The sequence below is a fragment of the Octopus bimaculoides genome, chromosome 1, assembly GCF_046866305.1.
Source record: "Octopus bimaculoides isolate indiv1 chromosome 1, ASM4686630v1, whole genome shotgun sequence".
In the NCBI taxonomy this organism is placed as follows: Eukaryota; Metazoa; Mollusca; class Cephalopoda; order Octopoda; family Octopodidae; genus Octopus; species Octopus bimaculoides.
The window spans coordinates 2,214,743-2,224,742 of NC_142928.1; positions in this window are offsets into that span (position 1 = coordinate 2,214,743).

Below are 10,000 nucleotides of genomic sequence, written 5' to 3' on the forward strand. Positions count from 1 at the left end.
ATTTTGTCATCCACCATCCAGTTGTCTCACGCACACACACACACATACACACACACATATATATGAAATTAGATATTAAACTCCTTCGTTTTCAAAATGTTATTGACCACATAACGTTTACATATATACGAGGGGTACTGAGAAGTTCCGGGCTTTAAGGGTTTCGCGAAAGGCTTGTTTGGAGGCCAAACTTTCCGAGTTTTTTTACAGGGCTTAGAAAAGCTGAAGGACCGTTGCAATAAGATGGGAAGAATATGTTGAATAATATCATAATTAACTGATGCTTAACTGATGCTCCTGTATTTTCTTTTACACAAAGCCAGTAACTTATCAGCACCGCCACTTTTCAGCGTGGTTGTGTGGTAAGTAGCTTGCTTACCAACCACATGGTTGCGGGTTCAGTCCCTAGGTAAGTGTCTTCTGCTATAGCCTCGGGCTGACCAAAGCCTTGTAAGTGAATTTGGTAGGCGGAAACTGAAAGAAGCCCGTCGTATATACATGGAATAATTATTGTGAAGCATTGTGTAGAATATATTGTATAAAAGATCGTGGGTCAGGCCAAAACAATGCGAAGTAAATGCAAGGTAAATCACAAGAAAACAAATATGTGAATTAATGTAGACTTGCCTTGTATTTAATATTTCGGGGTTATGAGCCCATTTTCAAGAAATTGACGAATGCCGCCGATGTGCGTCTGTGTGAATATTGAATACAAGGTAAGTTTACATTAATTCTCTTATTTGTTTTTATGTGATTTACCTTGCATTTACCTCGCATTGCTTTGACCTTACCCACGATCCTTTATACAATATATATATATGTGTGTGTGTGTGCGTGTGTGTTTGTGTGTCTGTGTTTGTCACCCCACCATCGCTTGACAACCGATGTTGGTGTGCTTACGTTCCCGTAACTAGGCTGTTCGGCAAAAGCTATCGATAGAATAAGTACTAGGCTTACTAAGAATAAGTCCTGGGGTTGATTTGTTCGACTAAAGGCGGTGCTCCAGCATGGCCGCGGTCAAATGACTGAAACATTTTCTCTGCCGTTTTAGTCCGTTTTTCCATGCTTGACATTTCTGACACGAGCTCTTATTCCCTTTTCCATGTAAAGGATAACATATTTCATTCGTCCTCGATGCAGGCCGTTGTACACGTGAAGTTGTCAAAGACACCGATTTCATTTTTGAATTGAAATTACTCAATGTTATTTAATTTACAAAGCTTGACTTAATAAAAAAAAATAAACGTTGCATAAAGATTGGACCACAATTTAATTACAAGAAAAGGAAGAAAAAGAGGGGAAAGGCGGCGATTTAGCCACGGAAGATAGGGGATGGAATACACCCTAGAACAAATGGCGTGTTCAGCCAGAAACTGCGGACATGACTGCGATGTCGCTGCGGCGGAGAATGGCCAGCGACACTCACTGCAGCAGCTACCCTGCTTTGTAGAGCTCATTTCTCAGACGGGCCGCAGCTTTCTCGATTTTTGAAGAGGAATTTGACAGTGTGGCATTTAAGAACACCTTAATTTCAACAAGAAAATTTTAAACTAAAATCGGTTGGGTTTTTTTTTTTTTTTAATATTTTTATTGCTTAACCTCGAATCCGTTTTGATCGAACAGATCTGTGATCAGAGTTGTTTCGATCATGACCGTCCCACTCCCATTTCACTTTATTTTGTCAGGCTTAGCGTATCTAGGAGTACGTTATCTTCCGATGTATCAGGCGGTGAGATGTGATATGGAGAAACCTCGTGCTTGATGACACGAAACAGGAAGTTCTGTATCAATTGTAGTAATTGTAAACTAAATTTCTAAAATATTTCTGAAATATTGAGCAAAATGTATCAAGATTGTTTAAGATGAACATTTCTTCACGGAATGTAGTGTTATTGTTACTGAGAAACTAACATCATTACGAGGTGATATCAAAAGGTTCCCGGACTTTTTGATAGCGCGCCAACAGATGGCAACACACGGTTGCGTGCGCAGTGAGAGCTAGTAATGACTTTCATGAGGCAGTGTGCGAAGTGATATCGCTGTGTTTACTTCGCAAGTTCGGAAATTTGGATTTGTGATCACGTGTATGCTGTCGTCTGCGATTTTGTCATGGACAGCAACAAATAGTCAGCGTGAAATTTTGCGTTAAACTTGGAAAGTCTGCTACAAAGACATTGAGCATAATTCAGCAAGCTTACGGCTAAGAGGCAACGGGTCGTATACAATGTTCCGCGTGGCACGGGCGCTTCAAAAGTGGAAAAACGTCCTTAAAAGGCGATGAGAAATCTGGAAGACTTGCCACGAGCGTCAGCCCCGGAAATGTGGTATCGTGCATCGAGAATTCGTCCTCCAGGGCCAGACCGTCGACCGAGAGTTCTACTGCAACATTTTGAGGCGTTCGAGGGATGATTTTCGGAGAAAGCGACCGGATCTGTGGAGGGCAAAAAATTGGATTCTCCACCGAGCTCTACTCACGCGTGAGTTTCTCGCCAAAAACAACATGGTATCGCTTCGGCACTCACCCTATTTGCCAGATTTAGCACCCGCGGACTTCCATCACTTCCCCTATGTGAAAATGCAGCTTAAAGGTTGCCGTTTTAATACAGTTGTCAAGATGCAGAGAGAATCACAGAAGATCCTCGACTCGCTTACGGAAAATGACTTCCAGGTCAGATTCCAAAAGTGGCAGCAACGCTGAGACCAGTGTATTGCTGCACAAGATGACTATTTCGAAGGAGATGATGTCAAAACTTAGGTAAATAAATTGTTTTTTATTAAACATAAGAGGTCCGGAACCTCTTTATACCACCTTGTATTATGAACGTCCTCAATCTAGTGGGCATCTGGCAGAATTGTTTGCACTGGGCGAAATGCCTAGCGGTATTTCGTCTGCCGCTACGTTCTGAGTTCAAATTCCGCCGGGGTCGACTTTGCTTTTTATCCATTCGGGGTCGATAAATTAAGTACCAGTGAAACACTGGCGTCGATGTAATCGTCTAGTCCCCTCCCCCACAAAATTTCAGGCCTCGTGCCTATAGTAGAAAAGATTATAAACTTGCACGCTCTATCGGTGAACTGGCACAATTGTTAGAGCATCAGCAAGAAATGGCGAGTCATGATGTTCTGAGATCAAATTCTGCCATGGTCGACTTAGCCCTTCATCATTTCGAAGAGATGGGAGCGATAAAAGAAGTAGCAGCCAAGTACTGAGGTTAATGTACAGTAATCCCTCGACTATCGCGGGTGTTATGTTCCAATACCCCACTCGATAGGTGAAAGTCCGCGAAATAGAAACAGTACTGTACTGTTTATTTTTTTATTGTTTTTATAATTTGTATATATTTATTTTTTTATGAATGCAAAGCAACACCACGGTGGAATCAACGTAAGCTTAAATAATAAACTGCGATAGGTGGACCGCGATAGGTGAACCGCGATAAGTGAACCGCGATAGGTGAACCGCGATAGGTGAACCGTGATATGGCGAGGGATTACTGTAATCGGCTTGCCCTTCTCTCGAAATGGCTGACCTTTTTCCAAAATTAGAAAGATTTATTTGAAACTTTGTGGAGCTTGTAGGAATAATTCTTTACGATATTTCTTCCAACTCATTACGTTCTGATTTCGAATTCCGCTGAGGTTGCCTCCGCCTTTCATCTTCTCGGATCGATAAAAATAATATCAGTCAAGTACTGGAATCGATATAATCGATTTACCATCTCCTCCTTTCAAGTTGCCGGCTTTGTGCCGAAATTCGAAAGAATTATTTTAGACTTCTATTTTGTTTTGAGGTTTTCCTTTTGTTTTTTCCCTAAACTACAAAAAAATTATGTTTTCAAAGGCGAATAAGCATCGACAGCCAGCAGGCCATGCTACTCCAGACTGATGATGAGCAATGACTCTGAAATTAGTCTCTGGATGCTGGCTTTGCTGGCTGGAGGTGCTTATTTCCCCCTTTGAAAACATAAGGACACAGAAAAGGTGTCAAGGCCAACAGGCGGCCCGGGCATGGTGGGCGTGAACAACACGGCTCCACACCCGGGACGCCGTGGAGCGACACGGCTTCTGGCTCGCCGTCGCGTCGGTGCGCGCAGCCCGGCTCCTCCTCGCGTGGGGTCGGTCGTCGCACCGCGACGCGCGGCAGGGGGTCGGCTGGCGGCGAATGGTCGACTCGGAACTTGTACGGACCGGGGGAATCCTAGGGCTAAATGGCAGTAGCATTCTTCCCTTTTATGGGACTGCCACATTAAGTTGTCGACATAACATCACCTTACAAAAATTTGTTTGTAAGAAAAGAAAAACCATGTAGGCACAGGAGTGACTGTGTGGTAAGTAGCTTGCTTATCAACCACATAGTTCCGGGTTCAGTCCCACTGTGTGGCACCTTGAGCAAGTGTCTTCTACTATAGCCTCGAGCCGACGAAAGCCTTGTAAGTGGATTTGGTAGACGGAAACTGAAAAATGCCCGTCGTATATATGTATATATATATGTGTGTGTGTGTGTGTGTGTGTGTGTGTGTGTGTGTGTGTGTGTGTGTGTGTGTGTGTGTGTGTGTGTGTTTGTTTGTGTGTCTGTGTTTGTCTCCCTACCATCGCTTGACAACCGATGCTTGTGTGTTTACGTCCCCGTAACTTTAGCGGTTCGGCAAAAAGAGACCGATTGAATAAGTACTAGGCTTCCAAAGCATAAGTCCTGGGGTCGATTTGCTCGACTAAAGGCGGTGCTCCAGCATGACCGCGGTCAAATGACTGAAACAAGTAAAAGAGTAAACATGGCATAGATTCTGAGATATTTATTCGAACAGTTTCGGTAATATCCAGATCTGAAGTAAGTTATTATAGCTCTGAGTGTCAGAGAGAGCGAAGAAGACGTGATTAAGAGACTTATAGAGGTTTCTGATAATCTGACTATTGAAGCTATGTTGTGCAATTGGATAAAACATTATCGATTTCTTTAATCGGTTTTGTTAGAAACGTGCGCAAACAAACAGGAAACGTTTAGGGTCAGTGACATTAGGGGCCTTCACACAAGGTTGTGTCGTCGGACAAACATTTAAATGTTAATGTCTCAATAGATCTTGCTACAAATCTGTACACAGGGAGTAATAGCAGATCCGTATAAATGCTTTACTTGTTTCTGTCAGTGGACGCCGGCCATGCTGGGGCACAGCTTTCAAAGGTTTATCGGAACAAATCGGCTCCAGTACTTACGCTATCATTTCCTTTTGCTGAACTGATAACTTAAGGGGACGTAAACAAACCAATACCAGTTGTAAAGCGATGATAAATACAAAGGCTCATACACGCGCGCACGCACATATGCATATGCGACGGATTTCCATACAGTTTCCGTCTACCAAATCCACTAACAAAGCATTGGTCAGCCCGAGACTTTAGTGGAAGAGACTTGTCCAAGGTGACGACGGGCAGTGGAACTGAACCTGAAACCACATGGTTGCGAAGCGAGCTTCTTAACCACACAGCCATCCACGCATCGACTACACACACACAATCGTTTTGCTATAATACTGAGCTAAACCCCTTCTTTTTGACCAACTCGTCCTGGAATGGAAATAACTAGAAACGAACACGATCTCTGTGTATCAACCACATCATTCTGACTAGTCTGACAGGGTCTGTAAGTGATGAGTTTTATCTGAGTTGGCAGAAACGTTAGCACGCCGGGTGAAACGCTTAACGGTATTTCGTCCGTCTTTATGTTCTGAGTTCAAAATTCGCCGAAGTGGACTTTGTCTTTCATCCTTTTGGGGTCGATAAATTAAGTACCAGTTGCGTACTAGGGTCGATCTAATTGACTGGCCCCTTCCCTAAAAATTTCGAGCTTTGTGCTTAGAGTAGAAAAGATTAAACAGAAAATAGACGATTTTCTCTTAACAACATTGCTGAGCGCCGCCGAGAACGTTTGGGTCTTGGCCAGATGCGTTAGCAATCTCGTTTTGCTGCTTAGTCTTATAGTCTCATCGTTTTAATGACGTCGTTAATATCTTTGGGAAAGGCATGAATATCAATCCTCATGAATCGTCTGAAAAATGTGCAAGTTTATTTCTCAAGTAAGAAATCGATATATGTTACGAAAATAGTAACCTCGCTTATGGAAAGAATGAACTCCACAGCGTCGCATCTGGCTGCAATCGGACAAACATTATTATTATTATTATTATTATTATTATTATTATTATTATTATTATTATTATTATTGATTATTATTATTATTATCATCATCATCATTGTCAAGCAACTGACAAGCAATTCTGTAGTATTAAGCAGAATATTTACTGTAGTCCATCTTTTATACCAAGACAAAAAATGTACGTGATAACACGTCCAATCAATTAAGATCAGAAGCCATGAGAGCCACTGCCTGTCAGGGCATAATTATCATCATTATTATTATTATTGTTGAACGGCCCTTGTGGCCAATAAAGAAACGATTATTATTGCTGTTGTTTTTGTAATTTGCATCAATGTTATTGCTTCTATTCTTGTCGAGTTTTATTTTTCATTTATATACATTTTTTATTATCTTTTCACTTTAAGCAAATGCAAAAAAGGTATTCTGGAGATAAACAGATCGAGGTCAGGCAGTGGCTACAATAGCGAACAACAATCTCGACTTGTCATCGTTTATCGATTTTTCTCCTCACGAAGCCAAGGTTGGCTTCATTAGCGTCTCCTGTTGATAATATCCTGCCTTATCACACTTGATTTCCTCTCGTCGTTGCCCGGAAAGACAACAGAGATCTTTCTAGAATTTATCTAAATATTATCTATTATATTTTATCTTGCATTCGTTTCAATCATTAGAAATGCGGCCATGTTGGAGCACCGCCTTGAAGAATTTTTAGTCGAATGAATCAACCCCAATACTGTTTTTTTAGATGCCTAGTACATATTCTATCGGTCTCTGTTGCCGAACCGCTAGATTCGGGAATGTAAACACACCAACACCGGTGGTCAAGTGGTGGTGGGGGACAAAGACACACACACACACACACACACACACACACACACACACACACACACACACACACACACACACACACACACACACGTGTATGGATTTCACCTTGATTTCTCATATTACCGCTCTATACCCAGTAGACTTAATCTTCGATAAACACTTCGGAGTGTAAGTTCAAATCATCTAAGCGGTATATATATAAATGAGTATAAATATATATATATATATATGTGTGTGCGTATATATGTGTGTGTGTGTGTGTATGTATACATATATATATATATATATATATATATATATATATATATATATATATATATATATATTGGGTTGGCAACTAAGTTCCCGCCGTTTTTTAAAATTTAATTTTTTAAAAGGTTTAATAAAAAAAAATAACTACAAATTAATCAATAATGTATTCACCCTTGTTGTTTACAACTTCTTCCCAACGTTCAACAAGATTTTCAATACCTTGTTGGTAGAAATCACACGATTTCGACACGAAAAATTGACCCAACCAACATCTCAATTCTGCATCAGTATTGAACGAAACTCCGCGCTTAGCATTTGAAAGAGATCGAAAGAGGTTGAAATCCGTTGGTGCCAAATCTGGAGAGTACGGTGAGTGTGGCAGCACTTCCCAGCCATGCCAAATCTCCCGAGATTGCCCTTGGCTCTGTGGTACTAACAAGTTGTTTTCGTAAGAATTCTAAATTAAAACCTTCCATTGGAATTTCTTTCTACTTTATGTTTCAAACAGTTTAATAATTCTCTCCAATTTTGTCACCAGAACGACAATTGTGAGGGGAGGGGAAAATCAGTTGCATTAACACTGGTGCTCGGCTGATACATTATTTTATTGACTTCGAAAGAATGAAAGGCAAAATCGTCTTTGGTAGTATTTGAACTCAGAACGTAAAGAGCCGGAACAAACAGCAGCATAATTATGGTTTTAAATTTTGCCACAAGAGCAGCCATTTTGAGGGAGTGGATGTGTCGATTACATCGACCCCAGTGTTCAACTGGTACTTAATTTATCGACCCCGAAAGGATGGAAATCAAAGTCGACCTCGGCGGAATTTGAACTCAGAACGTAAAGACAGACGAAATACCGCTAAGCATTTCGCTCGGTGTGCTAACGATTCTGCCAGCTCACCGCCTTACGGCAGCATAATAATCCTTTCTACTAAAGGCAGAAGGCCTGAAATTTTGGGAGTGGAGACTAGTCGATTACATCGACCCCAGTGCGTAACTGGTACTTATTTAATCGACCCCGAAAGGATGAAAGGTAAAGTCGACCTCAGTGGAATTTGAACTCAGAACGTGAAGATGGACAGCAGCTTAATAATAACAACGTTCTGATACTAAATTCATCATTATTTTCCAAATTATTTCAAGCAAGGACAGTGTATTTTAACAGAATTATGATATCAAAGGATTTAAATCGATTTAAACTAAAACCTTCCATCAAAATTTCAAATGAATTTATATTAGAAAAACATTAGTTTAATAGTGACTGAGTATTTTACTAAATATTTTTCATAATGAATTGAAGCAAAGGTATTCAATAGATTAATGATAACAGAAAAATGATTAAATAGAAAATACTGTTGAATTAAACAATATGGCTTCCTTTGGTCAAACTAACCATGCTTCTACGTATGTGTATGATTGGGCCTGGTAAAGTTATTCTGAGGAAGGCTGGCAGTTTCTCTCTACGCCACCGATGTTCTTCCGATGGAAAGGTCGTTGATTTTCGTTGCTCCAGTTTGACTCCGGTATCGTCGCATACGATGTCTTCGTCAGAGCGAAGATAGTTAGAACAGATACTACAAGGTATCTCACTCAACCGTGTAGAAGTTCAACTAACCCACCACCCTTTATTAATGCTTATTGGATGATAGATTAAATAATCAGGCACCTGAAAACTAGACAAGAAAAGAAGCTAGACACTTTGACAGAAGATGATTCCGGAAAATGCTAGGCCACAAATAGAACGACTTTATCAGATGAAGAGTAGACAAATGCCCTGTATCCATTATCACTTACAAGCATCGACTGGGTTGGTTGGGATATGCTGCAAGACCTCATCGAAAGAATTCGCCGACCAAGTTCTTTAGTAGAACCTTAACGACTTGGTTGGAGTAAAGGCGAAGGGAGCGTTCCGAAACGACTCACTTCCTGTGCTCGCGACACTTCATCAACCAGGAGGAGGTGGAAGCTTCAGTGAAAGAGTTCTTCACCTCGAAAGATAAGAACTGGTGTCAGTGTGAGGTAAAATAAATTTTTAAAAACTGGCAGAAAGGTGGCTCCAGACAGCGCAACAAGATGGCCTCTACTTCGAAGCTTGGCTACTTTTGTTGTAACTTGACTAATAAAGCAAATAAATTACCAAAACATTGCAAAACTTTTGACCCAACACAATGTTTTTAAAGGTATCGTACTCAACACTGAGTTAAATACGAAGTTTACTTAATATTCTAAATAAATCGATCGTTTTTTACGAAAAGAATTTGTTGAGAAAGTTACTACGTTTCTCCTTTAAACATAACAAAGGCTTGTTTGGTTATTCACCGGTTCAACGCACCACACAAATCTTTAGAGCCAACCTCATTGCATTTTGAAAAAAGAAATCATCTTTATCATCATCATCACCATCATCATCACCATCATCATCATCATCCTCATCATCACCATCATCATCACCATCATCATCATCCTCATCATCATCATCACCATCATCATCACCATCATCATCATCCTCATCATCATCATCACCATCATCATCACCATCATCATCATCCTCATCATCATCACCATCATCATCATCATCCTCATCATCACCATCATCATCACCATCATCATCATCATCATCCTCATCATCACCATCATCATCACCATCATCATCATCCTCATCATCATCATCACCATCATCATCATCATCATCATCATCCTCATCATCATCATCATCATCATCACCGTCATCGTCAATAGCATTGTCATCGTCATCATCATCGT